At 39.9% G+C, this 15,776-nt stretch overlaps 1 protein-coding gene and 1 pseudogene across 2 annotated transcripts in view; both read left to right on the forward strand.

Moving 5' to 3' along the window:
* The window catches only part of HSD17B12 (hydroxysteroid (17-beta) dehydrogenase 12), a 178,970-nt gene that overhangs the window by 53,253 nt on the left and 109,941 nt on the right, over positions 1 to 15,776 (forward strand). The gene's annotated exons all lie outside the window — the stretch shown is intronic.
* LOC105527079 lies at positions 5,685 to 6,494 on the forward strand (annotated as a pseudogene).

Below are 15,776 nucleotides of genomic sequence, written 5' to 3' on the forward strand. Positions count from 1 at the left end.
TTTGAGACTGAATCTCACTCTGTTGCTCAGGCTGGAGTGCAGTGGCACAGTCTCTACTCACTGCAACCTCCGCCTCCTGGGTTCAGCAATTCTCCTGCCTCAGCTCCCCAAGTAGCTGGGATTACAGATGCCTGCAACGATGTCCAGCTAATTTTTATATTCTTTGTAGAGATGGGGTTTCACCATGTTGGCCGGTCTGGTTTCGAACTCCTGACCTCAGGTGATCTGCCCGCCTTGGCCTCCCAAAGTGCTGGGATTATAGGCATGAGCCATCGGACCCGGCCCAATTGTGTTTAACTAATATACAGAATATAATTTTATTTGAATTTTAAACTATAAAAACATTATACAAGAAATATATTTACTTATACAAAAATTAGAAAATTCAGCTAAGTAAAGAAAAGAAAAGAAAAATTACTTATATTCCTCTATCTAGAGGTAACTACCATCAACTTTTTGGTCTGTGGCTCTTTTAGATTCTTTACATTTTTTTCCCAATACAAAAAATGGCTACTGTACTTGTTACTCCTTCCACTGTATTTGGGAATCGGATTATTTATGAGCTAGATTATTGGTAAGCTTCTTTTGACTCATCATTAGGTGATGATCCTTAGAAATTTCAATTAACGATCTTCTGGAGAAATAAACATTGTTAAAACAGAAATAGTTAATTTTTGTTAATTAATTTTAAAAATAATCCATTGTTTCTTCACTTGGCTGTGTATCATAGACAGTTTTCACTGCCAGTCACCCTTCTTTGGTGCCACAATTTTTGATAACTATATTGTGTTCTGTTGTATTGATATGCTATAATATATGTAATATAGATATGCTATATAATATAGATATAGATATGGATATAAAAGATTAGTATGCACCACAATCATATACTATATCTATATGCTATTATATGTGCTATATATGCTCTATAATTACACATTATAATGTATTTAGTGGCCCCTTGTGGTTGCAATGTTGGTATTGTAAACAGTGCTGCCACATACCAGCATCTTAAAGGTCTTGTTCATTCTGACAAACTAAAAGGGAAAGACAATAGAGTAGTAAGTTAGCAAGGGCCAGCAAATGGCATAGAAAGTTAAGACATTTAAAGAATTGTTTCAGATGTCCTTTTATCTTAAAGATCAATGACAATTTAAGTAAAACGAGGACTATTGCACATCTAATAGAATTTAATAAGATACTAAGTTTATATGTTTAGTAGTATCCTAATCTTGTGATGGATTGAAGGTGTTTTCAAAATGTTAAATAGCAGATGGTATTAATTTTTTAATAATTGCAAAGTAGGTGAGGAGGTCAGTAACAGCACAACTATAGCTTCAGACATCAGAGAAGTTGTTTTTTCTCTCTTTGAGCTCTAGTCCAGACAGTGAAACTTTGTTAAATAATTTGCATTTAAACTTTTGCTGGAGACCAGGAAATTTCTATGATGCGTTGGTAGAACAAAAAGCCATGTAAGTAAATAAATGAAATCACTGAAAAGTACGTAAGAGGACATTTAAATCAGACTTTTATTAAAAGTTCTACTTATGAGAGGTAGCTTCTTGAAGGGAGGAAAGTATGCTTTCTTTGATTCCATGAAGCTCACAGTCAGCTGTACCTGCTGCCCATCCGCTGCATCGGAAAGGGTAGCTTAGCTAAGAAGTTGAATAAAACAAACTTCAGATGATAAACAGAAAGTTATTTCACCAGTCTTTAGCACTTCCACCTATGGGTTCACAGAAGAAATAAAAGTCATAGAAACTAGCCTCAAGGTTTCTTCTTTTCTTGTTAAAGGTCTGTGGGAGAGAAGGTAAAAATAATAAAAACGTTTTTCTTTTAATTCAGTTATTCCTGTACTTTCTATTTTAAATTTTTGAAGATGAGCCAGCTGTAGGCTTATTATTTTAAATCACAGCTCTAACTTGACTTATACTGTTCCTAAAACTTGTGGATGTGTGGGTTTTTTTTTTTTTCTTTAAAGAAATTAAAGATGAGAGAAGTCATTACTGTGATTTTATATTCATTGTAGTCATGGACTCATAGGGTCTTGGGTATTCATTTAGTTTGCAACTACATTGCAAAGATGCTGAAACTAAGGCTCAGAAATATTAACCACTTGTCCAGGTTGATTTAACTAGCAGAACCAGGACCAGAAAATAGGTTTTCTGACTATTGGTCAACCCACCAGTATTTTATGTAGCGTATAATCTCTGTAACTGAGAAAAATTGTGTTGGATTATATGAAACCCCTTTAAAAAGATTTAGTTGGAAGTGAATTTCACTGAGTGTTCATTTTGAAAAGTCTATTAGTCATTAAGTTGTTTAACATAATTTTATTGGCAGTCTGGGGGTTTACCAAAAAGTAGAAAGAGGATCCAGCTGGATGTTGTATAACAAGAAGGAATTATGTTGAGCTTCCATGGTTTTGACTTCTCAGAGATAAGAAAAAAAAATTAGTTGAGAATAGATGAGCGTTCTTCCTTTCTTTTCTCGCATTTGTTGTTGATGCTACCATTATTTATTTCAGTCTTCAAGATGAATAAATTGTTTATTAAACTATCTTTTGGTGAGACTGTTTTAAAGTTCTTGACCAGGCCTGAGTCAGGCATGACAAGTAAATTGACTTGATTTCTCCTAGTTGTAAAGTACCTAGGAGTGTGCTGGGCCTCAGCATTAGTATGTTTAAACACGTGCCTTTAAGATATATTTAATCCTTAAAGAAGAGGTAATTATTCACCAGGAGACTCTGGCCCAAACTTTATTGCAGTGTTACTGTGATAAGCATGGTGGCTTAAAAGGAGAATAGCTTTCTAAATCTCATTTCTAAATCTCTTAGTGAGGTGAGACAGAGTGAATAAAATCTAGGGTCTCTGTTTTTGGGGAATTTACCCACTTCTTATATGAAGAATATTATTAAAATCTTTTTTTTTTTTTTTTTTTTTGAGACAGAGTCTTGCTCTGTCACCCAGGCTGGAGTGCAGTGGTGTGATCTTGGCTTACTGCAACCTCTGCCTCCTGGGTTCAAGCAATTCTCCTGCCTCAGCCTCCCAAGTAGCTGAGATTATAGGCACCACCCCACCCAGCTGATTTTTGTATTTTTAGCTGAGACAGGGTTTCACCATGTTGCCCAGGTTGGTCTTGAACTCCTGACCTCAGGTGATCTGCCTGCCTCAGCCTCCCAAAGTGCTGGGATTACAGGTATGAGCCACCGTGCCCAGCCTAAAATATCTTAAACTGGATGAATTAGGTTGAAATAAATCAAATAATCTACACTAGACCTTCCCTTATGTTTATCTATCCTGGTGGATATAAATGTGGACCACTGAAGATAAGTTAACTAGTGAAATTACCAGGTAGATCTCATTACACCTCTTTCACTTTTATTAGACCTGAATTATATACAGTATTTCAAGGGCACTGTGTAGTAGACGCTATTGTCCTACTGATGTGTTTGCATACTGTTTATAAGCTAAGGAGATCTTTAATGTAATCATGTCAGCTGAAGAATGAAAAGGGTTATAAATTTGGAAAGGAGAGCTTTATTTCTCATAAATGGTTGCAGCCTGCAGGGTGGTCATCCTGACAGGCTGGGAAGCAAAGCCTCCCACCAGAAGTCGGAAACAGACACTTCCAGGGAGGGGCAAAAGGAACAGGAATTTATGCTGGGCAGGGTGGCCAAATATATATGTTCAGTAAGCTCTAGGAGGCATCATGAATATTCATGGAAGGAGAAAATGTGCACATGTGCAATTGAGCTTCAGACCTTTCCATGGTATGGAACCCATGTCCAAAAAATGGCAGCATTAGCATGATCTCAGGGTGGAGTTTTTGGTCTTCTGACATCAAAAGATGAAGCAGAGCGCATGAAAACGTTTACTGTGCTTCCTCTGCAGACTGGCCAGAACCACTCTGTATGGTTTGGCTGTGTCCCCTCTACCTAAATCTCATCTTTAATTGTAGTTCCCGTAATCCCCTTATGTGGTGGGAGGGACCTGGTGGGAGGTAATTGAATCATGGGGGCAGTTACCTCCATGCTGTTCTCCTGATAGTGAGTTCTTATGAGATCTGATGGTTTTATAAGGGGCTCTCCTCTGCCCTCGCTCTGTACTTCTCCTTGCTGCCACCATGTGAAGAAGGATGTGTTTGCTTCCCCTTCTGCCATGGTTATAAGTTTCCTGAGGCCTCCCCAGCCATGTTGAACTGTGAGTCAATGAAATCTCTTTCCTTTATAAATTACCCAGTCTTGGGTATGTCTTTATCAGCAGCGTGAGAGTGGACTATACACACTCTCTGGTTGGTGATCTCTTATCAGGAAGAAATGCTGCTGCTTAGTTGTTTCATTGAAACTGCAAAACGAGGGGGCAGCAGTCATGCTATTGGTTGCAGTCAGTGGTGGATCTTTTTTTTTTTTTTAGAGACAGGGCCTCTGTCATCTAGGATGAAGTGCTGCGTGGCCTCGTCATAACTCACTGCTGCCTCTTAACTCTTAGGCCCAAGGAATCCTCCTTCCTCGGCCTCTAGAATTGCTGGGACCATAGGCATATGCCAGCATGCTTGGCTAACCTTTTTTATTTTTTGTAGAGACAGGGTCTTGCTGTTGCCCAGGCTGCTCTTGAACTCCTGGTCTCAAGTGATCCTTCTGCGTTGGCCTCTCAAAGTGCTTGGGATTATAGATGTGAGCCACTGTGCTCAGTTGAAGTTCAAGTTGTTAATTAATTAATTAATTGACAGTCTCTGTTGCCCAGGCTGGAGTGCAATGACATGATCATGGTTCACTGCAACCTCACCCTCCTGGCTCAGGCAGTCCTCTTGCCTTGGCCTCTCAAAGTGCTGGGATTACAGACAGGAGCCACAATGCCTAGCCTCAGGTTATTTAAAAAGTGGCTGATGGGAATGGGGAATAAAGAAAAATTTCATTCTCAGTGGTGAAGAGTGACTTGGGTACAATATGAAACTGATTCCCTGGCATGTTATATTTGGGAAATACCAGGTGGACCGTTTGAAATTAAAATGTTGGTTAAAGATAATGAAAAATAAAGTTGGATTCAGCATTATCAGATTAATACGGAATCCACTCTTTGGAGTATTTGTGTATGCACAGTGCATTATTGCTAAATGTGTCTGTTATAGGTAGTTCCTAGTTTATAAAGAAATATTGTATTGTGTGGTTGGGTTTATGTTGTGGTGATCAGATTATGATGTGATGAGTGACAAGTCATTTAACCTCTCTGAGATTGTCACTTCATCTGTTAAATTAGATGCTTTAATCAGGTCTTATTATCTACCACCCTCCTAGGGTTGTTTGGGCAACTACTGATTGTACCTCATAGAGTATTGGGACCATTAAAACAGACATTGTCTGTAAAGTATCTGCTACTGTGTTTGGCACATGTTGGGCACTTGATACATTTAGATTTAAATTTTAAAAGGCTGTTCTACCCATAGGAGCAGTCCAAACTTAGGTTTCTCTGTATTCTGTAGTGTAAATTGAGTGATATATTGATTAGTTTTACTTCCCAAATTCAAGGAATGATACACCAAGCAAAATAGCAATTTCTGTTCCTTTCCTGATCTAGCCCTTGATAAAAAGCTAATCTTTAGTAACTTTTGAAAAAGAGGTTTAGGGGGAATTCATGTGGAGGTCAGAGTGGAAGCAGGTGTGAGAGGGCCCAGCAGAAGAAAACATGGCTGCCAAAGTGTTTGAGTCCATTGGCAAGTTTGGCCTGGCCTTAGCCATTGCAGGAGATGTGGTATACTCTGCCTTACATAATGTGGATGCTGGGTACAGAGCTATCATCTTTGACCAGTTCCGTGGAGTACCGGACATTGTGGTAGGGGAAGAGACTCACTTTCTCATCCCGTGGGTATGGAAACCAATTATCTTTGTCATTCTTGACCACATAATGCACCAGTCATCACTAGCAGCAAAGATTTACAGATTGTCAACATCACACTGCGCATCCTCTTCCGGCCTGTCGCTAGCCAGCTTCCTCACATCTTCACCAGCATTGGAGAGGACTATGATGAGCGTGTGCTGCCTATCACTACCAAGATCCTCAAGTCAGTGGTGGCACGCTTTGATGCTGGAGAACTAATCACCCAGAGAGAGCTGGTCTCCAGGCAGGTGAGTGACGACCTTACGGAGCGAGCAGCCACCTTTGGGTTCATCCTGGACTATGTGTTCTTGACATGTCTGACTTTCAGGAAGGAGTTCACAGAAGCCATGGAAGCCAAAAAGGTAGCTCAGCAGGAAGCAGAGAGTGCCAGATTTGTGGTGGAAAAGTCTGAGCAGCAGAAAAAGGCAGCCATCATCTCTGCTGAGGGTGAGTCCAAGGCAGCTGAACTGATCACCAACTCATTGGCCACTGCAGGGGACAGCCTGATCGAGCTGTGTAAGCTGGAAGCCGTGGAGGATATCATGTACCAGCTCTCGCTCTCGGAACATCACCTACCTGCCGGCAGGGCAGTCCACGCCCCTCCAGCTGCCCCAGTGAGGGCCCACCCTGCCTGCATCTCCACAGGCCAACTGGGGCACAGCCCCGATGATTCTTAACACTGCCTTCCTTCTGCCCCCACCCTAGAAATCACTGTGAAATTTCATGATTGACTTAAAGTGAAGGAAAGAAAAGTAAAATCACTTCAGAAATTCAAGTAACATTCTCATTACATAAAATTACCATTAGCCACTTTGCAGTGTACGATTCAGGGGGCTTTAGTACATTCACACTATTGTGGGACTTTCACCTCTATCTAGTTTCAAGGCATTTCTATCACCCCAAAAGGAAACACCACATCCACTAAGCACTCTCTCTCTATCCTGCCTTGCACAGTCCCTGGCAATCACTAATCTGCTTTCTTTCTCTATGGACTTACCTATTTATTCTGGATGTTTCATGTAAATAGAATACAGTGATGACCTTTTGTGTCTGGCTTCTTTCATTTAGCATGAGTTCACATATAAGGTTCATCCACATTGTAGCATGTATCAGTACTTAATCCATTTTTGTGGCTGAATAATATTCCATTATATGGATATACTACACTTTGTTTATTCAGCCATCATTTGTTGAACATTTGAGTTGTTTCTACCTTTTGGCTATTGGCAGTGGTGCTGTTAGGAACATTCATATACAGGTTTCTTGTTGAATACAGGTTTTCAGTTTAGGGGGCTATATACCTGGGAGTGGAATTGCCAGGTAATTTGGCAATTCTGTTGATCTTTTTGAGGAACTCCCAACCTGTTTCCCTCAGTGGCTGCACCATTTTACATTTCTACTAGCAATGTACAAGGGCTTTAATTTCCCCATATCCTCACCAACACTTAATTTACATTTTTAAAACTTACGGTCAACCTAGTGTGTCACTGTAGTTTTGATTTGCATTTCCCTAATAATGTCGAGCTTTTTTCTTATGCCTGTTGGCCATTTATATATCCTCTTCGGATAAATGTCTATTCAAGTCCTTTGCCCAATTTTAAAATTGGATCATCTTTTTGTTACTGAGGTGTACAAATTCTTTATATATTCTGTACACTAAACCTTTATTATATAGATGATTTGCAGATGTTTTCTCTCATTCTATTTGTGGGTTGATGTATTAGTCTGTTTTCACACTGCTGTAAAAAACTACCTGAAACTGGGTCATTTATAAAGAAAGGAGGTTTAATTGACTCACAGTTCTGCATGGCTGGGAAGGCCTCGGGAAACTTATAATCATGGTGGAAGGCGAAGGGGAAGCAAGGCATGTCTTACATGGCGGCAGGAGAGAGAGATCAAGGGGGGAACTGCCACATGCTTTTAAACCATCAGACCTCCTGATAACTCACTATCATGAGAACAGCATGAGGGGACTGCCCCACGATCCAGTCACCTCCTACCAGGACTCTCCCCTGACATATGGGGATTACAATTGGAGATGAGTTTGGGTGGGGACACAGAGCCAAACCATATCAGTTGTCTTTTCATTCTCTTATAATATCTTTTGATGTACAAAAAAATTTTAGTTTTGACGAAGTCTGTTTTCCCTACTTTTTCTTTTGTTGCTGTAGTTTCATAGCTGACCTTAGTTAGCTTTTTCTCTGCCTTCTGTATCCCCTCTACTTTCTAGCACACCTTGTCTAATTGCTAACATTTATTGAGAATTTCTTATGTGTCAGGTCTCATGCTAAATACATTACATACATTGTTCCATTTAATTTGCAAGGAGTCCAGTATGGTGGGTGCTATTATTAACATTTAATTGAATCTTTTTTTTTTTTGAGATGGAGCCTCACTCTGTCACCCAGGCTGGAGTACAGTGGCACGATCTTGGCTCACTGCAAGCTCCGGGTTCACACCATTCTCCTGCCTTAGCCTCCCGAGTAACTGGGACTACAGGCACCCACCACCACGCCTGGCTAATTTTTTTGTATTTTTAGCAGAGACAGGGTTTCACCGTGTTAGCCAGGATGGTCTTGATCTCCTGACCTCGTGATCTGCCCGTCTCGACCTCCCAAAGTGCTGGGATTACAGGCGTGAGCCACCGCGCCCAGCCCAATCGAATCTTTACAATGACTCTATGGGACAGATAATATTGTATTCACTTTACAAATGAAGAAACCAAGACAATAGTGGTTAACTATTGCTAGAAATTAACTAGCCACAGAAGTTAAATAGAGGTGGCAGAGTTGGGATTTGAATCTACACTTGAACCTTGCTGGTTTGATTTTAGTGTCCATGTTCTTCACCACTTCTCATATTGTATTTGCACTAAAATAGCAAAAGCCTTTCCATTGTGGTGACTTACCAGGCCCTGTGATTCAAAAGTAGTAACTGCTTTGTTCCCAGTCAGAATTCCTATTCTCATGAGGCCCCTTCCATGTTACTCCCACATTTTGGGTTTTCCCAAAGGAAGCCACAAAGTAGTTTAAATCAGTTAGATCACACTGAGGCATAAAGATTGATAACCTTTTAATTCTTATACATGGGTTTGCATTTTTAAAGAGAATGTGGCATTAACCAAAATGAATCATTATTTGGAAGGGTTTTTAGTTAACCAAATAAAGTGAAAAAATCAGGCAGAAGGCATTTTGGGGTTATGGTGCCACTAGAAGGAATTGCAGGGCCTTGCCTGGAAGTTGGCCCAGGAGAGCAACTGCCTTCAGCAAATCGTGCTTTTCACAGTTTTTATTTGTTTGTTTTCCTGTTCTGAACCTATAGATGCTTTGAATTTTTGTTATTGTTGTTTGGGTTTGCCAGTTTTTTAAGTGGCAAGTAGAAGAGTCTCCAGTGTCTGGTTGGGTCAAAATAAGGGGAGTAAAGAGTCGAAGAGAGGGCTGCTTAGTGGGGAACCTGAAAGGACTGAGTGGGAAAAAGGGGACTCTATATTGGGACAGGACATTTGTAAACTGGCCATTTTCTTTCTATAGCAATCTACTGTTCTTGAAGAAAGACGTGTGCTTCCTCATACCATGGGGTTTTGGAAAATGCCCACAATATCCGGGTGTATGCATAAACTAATATTTTTCTGTAAAATTATTTTTATAATTGATTAGGAGAACAAGTTAGAGTGGTCTTATATTGCATCACTTTCACTGTTTGTCTTTAATAAAAATGGAGGAAGTTGCTGCTGTTTTATTAACTTGCACCCTGCATGCTTCTCTTCTTTGTTCTTTGTTAAATATGAGCTGGCGTGTGTTAAGACTACCTTAGCATTTGCTCTCAGGGACTTCTGTGGTTTCTAAATTCAGCACTGCTAAGCCCCTACACTGTTTGCCTGAATCAATTGAGACTGCTATTTTTAGCAACAAAAGGGGATTGAAATAGCAATTTTCTTTCCATGTAATAGATTCCAAGAGGAATACTGATGCAAGCTCTCTATCATTTTCTATTCCTACCATCCTCCTCCCAAAACCCTCAGAGGAAAGGCAGCTGTCATGGATTGCGGCAGTATTAATGTTTCATCAATCGAGTGTTTTCTGCATTCAGGTTTTCGGGGGGAAAAAGGGGGGTCACAAGAAGGAAACTGCTTGGAATAACTAAGCTCTTAGGCATGGACTTTACAGTCAGAATTTTGTGGGTAGTGGCAGGGAATAGGCAGAAGAGCTAAAAATAGTGAGTTTGCTTCCACTGTTGCTCTAGTCTATTTTTGATGTTTGATTTTGATAAGGTTGATTGGGTTCTTACTAAAAATATCTGTTCCTAGCAAGTTGAGGACAAAAAGAGTAGAATATTTTTAACCTACACAAACTAAAGTATTTGTGTTGACTGTATAAAATCTGGAAGTGGAGCCCTGGTCAGTTGCCAGTATTTTATATAATCTGTAGCAAGCTAGACGCTTCTGGATGCCAAGTTGGTCTATTCTTTATAGTTGTCGGTTTCCATCTTCTCAAAGGCTTGTAAATTTGGGTTCTGGTGTTATATTTGTATATGAAGACATAAGCCTTTTTAAAAAAAATCTTCCTTTTTCCCCTTTCCTTCTTTTCTTCCTCTACCTTATAATGCTACCTGTGACCATCATCTGTACTGTCCCAACCCACATGGTTCTGGGTGATACCATATAGCTTTTTTCTGTGTATTGTTAAAAACTACCCTAACTTATCCACGTATTTCATAGCAAAATGGAATCTGAGGACACCAGTGTTAAATGAAGAAGCAAATCTTAGAGACAAGAATATGAACTGTCAGGCCAAGCGCGATGGCTCACGCCTGTAATCTCAGCACCTTGGGAGGCCGAGGCGAGTGGATCACAAGGTCAGGAGATCAAGACCATCCTGACTAACATGGTGAAACACTGTCTCTACTAAAAATTCAAAAAATTAACCGGGCGTGGTGGCGGGCGCCTGTAGTCCCAGCTACTTGGGAGGCTGAGGTGGGAGAATGGCGTGAACCTGCGAGGTGGAGCTTCCAGTGGGCAGAGATTGCCTGGGTGACAGAGCCAGACTCTGTCTCAAAAAAAAAAAAAAGAATAATGAACTGTCACTACTTTGGTAATTTAACACGTAATTTAGCATGTTTCACTGGCACATTATGAGTGAAGTAGTTCTCTCTAGCACTGAAAATCATCACTTTTCTCTTGTTTTTTCTTCGACTTTCAAGTTCAGGGGTCCACGTGCAGGATGTGCAGGTTTGTTACATAGGTAAACATGTGCCATGGTGGTTTGCTGCACAGGTCATCCTGTCACCTAGGTATTAAGCCCAGTGTCCATTAGCTATTCTTCCTGATACTCTCCCTCCCCCTCCCCCTCCCCCTCCAACAGGCCCCAGTGTGTGTTGTTCCCCAAAAATCATCACTTTTCAAGGACAGCCTCAGAATTCTGTGAAAGTGCAAATCTACAGATTTATCATAACATTTATGTTAAATTTCTTGAAAATTTAATTTAAAATTTCAAGAAATTTAAATTTCTTGAAAATCTCACTTTTAGATAATTGATTCTTGACATTGAGAGGAGGCTGAAGAGTGTAGGGGTTGTGTAATTATTTCTAAATAAGGTGGGGAAAAAGCAGTGGGTAGGGTCATAAAAGGTTAGTTTTCCTTTTATAATCTCCCTTCATTCATTCACTCATCCATTCATACAGTAAAACCTCATTAATCACCTGCTTTTTGCCAGGTTCTGTGCTAGCAGTTAGACTGTGATGACCCAGACAGACTCTGCTCTTATGGAATCTTGTGTGATGAATGTCATGATGATGTTGTCCAAAGGACCACCAGGATGGCTAGATAGTAAGTAGGAAAGAGAGTTTTATTGGCAATACCAGTTTGCAAAGCAGAGAGTCTCCAGCATGAACCAAAAGCACTTTCTCCAAAGCAAAAAGAGAAAACTAGAGGTTTTATAAAAAGGAGAATGTTACCTATTGCTCTTTGAGAAAGTTCACTGGCTTTGGGTAAGGGTTTGGGGAAGTGGCAAGTTCTGATTGGTGAGCAACTGCTGTGGACAAAATTAGTTCTAGAGTTGCAGCAAGCATAGATAAAACTGCTGTCAGGTTACAACCAGCAGGTTCAGCAGTCAGGCTTGCAGAGAATTACATTCTTGGAGCAATGTTTTGTACCCTAAGGGCTTTCCCCCCTGGATTCTTGTTTCTGTTTCAGTCAGGTATGACAAGAATGACCCAACTGGCAAGATCAGCTTTCACAAAGGGGGAGTACAGAGTACTGTGGGGCAGAGATTTCTGTATGAAGTTCTAAGTTAGTCTACAGGTCAAGGAAGGCTTAATGGTTTAATTGGATGGTTTAATTGGAAAACCTCAAGGATGGGAGGGAAACACAGCTAGAAGTGTGTTTTAGTTCATTGTGCTGCTATAATAAAATACATAAAGAACAGAAATGTATTTTCTCACAGTTTTGTGTGCCAGGAAGTCCAAGATCAAGGTGCCTGCAGGTTCAGTTGTCTGAAGAGGGATACTGTGTGCTTCCAGGATGGTACCTTGTTGCTGCATCCTTGGAATGCTGTGTCCTCACAGGGCAAAAGGTAGAAAGGCAAGTTGGCTGAAGGAACACTTCATGAAGATTCTTTTATAAGGGCTTTAATTCCACTCATTAGGGAGGAGATCTCATGGCCTAATCACCTCTTAATGTCTCCACTTCTTACCACTGTCACATTGGCCCTTAAGTTTCAACACCTGACTCTTGGAAGGGACACATTAAAACCATAGCAGAGTGTACGTTGGAGGTGTAGGGAACATTTGCGAAGAGAAAGCATGTTACCTTGGAGGAACTGGAAAAATTTCAGCACAACTGGGGAATGCTTGAGTGGAAGGAAGAAAGTGGTAGGAGTAAGGTCAGCTCATGGAAGACCTTATAAAGAATGAGGGGAGTGGGAAGCCAGTGTCAGGTTTTAGGCAGGGAAGTGAAGTTCAGATTTGCACTTTGGAGTGATTGTTTTGGCTGCAATACAGAGAATGAATTGGAGAGGAGTAAGAACGGGACCAGGTGAATGCTGGATGTTAACAGTAATTCTTATAGGAGATGAATGATGGTAGCTCTTGGTGGTAGCAACGGGAAGAAGTGAATGAATTTGTGTTTCAGTTTTTATATAGTTGGCAAAAGGGAAATGTAACTTCTTGGTAGGGAAAAAATGGTGTTTGAGAAAGATAATTTTTAACTGTGCATAGCATGAATTGAGTGAGAAGGGATGAAAGATTCCTCTCACAAGTCCTTGTGTTTGGGACAATAGTGTAGATTGGGGTAGCAGTTGTGAGAATTAACTGGATGATATCAGTGACATGCCTTGAGCAAATATTCTTATAATGGCGTGAATATTATTTTGTTTTCATAATTTATTTTATTGACAGTTTACACTTGCTTTTCTGGGCCTATCATAGTTACTTTAATAAGACAGAGGTTTATTTTTCACTCACTTTAAAGACTAGAACTTTTGTATATGTTTGATTCCTTATGGTAAACAGTAAAAGAAGAAATGATTGGGATTTTAAAATGGCGTAGTAATTCAGTAGTGTTATCAGGGACCTTGATTCCTATGATTCTGTTCCATTATCTTAGCCCATGGCTTCAACCCTAAGATTACTTCATGGTTCAAGAGACTGCTGCAGCTATAGCCATCACTTCAGAACTGGCTAGATGAAGGGCAAAAGGGGCCTCTCTCTGCCAAGTCAGCTTCCATTAAGCAACCTTTTTCAAAGTCCTTCACAACCTTATTAATTTCCCTGAAATTAATCATATGGCCACTGCTAGCTGGTAGGGAGGTTGGAATATAAGTCTTTATTCCAGGCCACAATATGCTGGGTTAAAAATCAGTATTCTCCTGCAAAGGAAGAAGGGTAGAATGGGTATTAAGGAAGGCAACCAGCAGGCTCTGGCCCAGATATGCATTTAACACAGGAAGGATGGCATCCCCAGGGTAGATTTTGCATATTGTATCTTATCATTTCAGTGTTGCTGTGAATGCTTAGTTTTTTCATTTTAAGAAACCACAAAAAAACAAGCAGTACTTCTGATTTGGATGACTTGGAAGCTGGTCTTTGTTTTATTTGATTTTCATTGAAAATTGGTATTATAAGGGTGGGAGTGTTTAGATCAGTGTTTCCCAAAGATCAACCAAGAGATGATCTTAGGTACCACATTGATTAATATTTTTCAATTTTGGCATTCATATGTTTTTTATACTAATAGTCTATGTTAATTGAAACTGATGGTTCTTTATAAGTAGTAATTAAACAGTAATTAAGTAATCAAGTTTTCTATTAAATTTTAAGAAAAAAAATTCAGTTTTAAGAAAACTTAAGTGGCCTTGAGAAACACTGATTTAAGCAATAGTACCCTGATTTTGGGAAATTGGAATAGATGAGTTTGCTGGCTCAGTTTACACCATTTTTCTATTCATAGTAGCAAAGGACTTAAAAAAAATGCAGTACATGTACATGGTTTAAAAAATGCAAAGAGTTAAAATAATGATAAAAAGTAATCTGTTTCCCATCTTTCCCTAATCCCCCAGAAGCAACTATCAATAGACTTTTGATTTGAGATGTTATGCTTTGGTTTACCTTTCTAAAATTTATGATGATGAATTGACTCACCAGATAATATAGTTCAATTTTAAAATAGTGAAAATCACACTATTATTTTATAAAAATAAAAAATTACTGAACGTAACTGAGGAATTTTCTTTTTTTTTGAGACGGAGTCTCGCTGTGTCGCCCAGGCTGGAGTGCAGTGGCGCGACCTCGGCTCACTGCAACCTCCGCCTCCTGGGTTCACTCCATTCTCCTGCCTCAGCCTCCCGAGCAGCTGGGACTACTGGCGCCTGCCACCAAGCCTGGCTAACTTTTTGTATTTTTAGTAGAGACGGGGTTTCACCTTGTTAGCCAGGATGGTCTCGATCTCCTGACCTTGTGATCCGCCCGCCTAGGCCTCCCAAAGTACTGGGATTACAGGTGTGAGCCACCGTGCCCAGCTACTGAGGGATTTTCTATCCAACTACAGCTGCTATTTCTGCTACTACTGTTGGAAGATATATAGCTTTAAGGCAAAGGAAATATCTTTTTTTTTTTTTAATTGAGACAGGGTCTCACTCTGTCACTGAGGTTGGAGTATAGTGCCGCAGTCATAACTCACTTCATCCTCAACTTCCTAGGCTCAGAGGATCCTCCTGCCTGAGCTTCCCAAGTAGGTGGGACTATGGGTGTGTGCCACCATACTGGCTAATTTTCTTGAGTTTTTTTTTTGCAGAAATGGGGTCTCACTGTGTTGCCCAGGCTGGTCTTGAACTCCTGGGCTCAAGCATTCCTCCCACCTCAGCATCCCAAAGTTTTGGGATGAGCCACTGTGCCCCGTGAAAATACCTTTAAAACCAAAAGCAGGACAGTCCTTGTTCCCATTGTCTTAAGCAAATTTGAATTTTTTCCATGTTTGTTGAGTAAGAGTTGTTCTTTCATAATTGGCTTAAACTTGGGTATGTTTATACTTTATTGCAAATATAATACATTACCTATCATGTAACTTGTAGATCTACAGGCTTTGTCATTTCCTTTGCTGGGGAAATGACACTTGGTCTCCCATTGCCTGAGCACTGTATATAACACTAATTATTGTAGAACTACAGTGATGCTATAGAGATGCCTAAGAGAGGCCCTGGATTTCCAGTTTTGCTTTTTTTTTTTTTTTTTTTGTGCCCATAAATAATTTTTGCACTTTTCTGTTTTCTCAGAAAAAATGTTTACTTGTGAGGTAATATTTGACTTACATGTACCTGGGCAATGTTGGATTTGGTTTTGAGAAGTATGAGAAAATGGAAAAATGATATTTTTATCTGAAATATCAGAAGTTAATATTTTTAATATTTG

This window comes from Colobus angolensis, unplaced genomic scaffold (genome assembly GCF_000951035.1).
Source record: "Colobus angolensis palliatus isolate OR3802 unplaced genomic scaffold, Cang.pa_1.0 Scaffold61, whole genome shotgun sequence".
Taxonomy (NCBI): Eukaryota; Metazoa; Chordata; class Mammalia; order Primates; family Cercopithecidae; genus Colobus; species Colobus angolensis.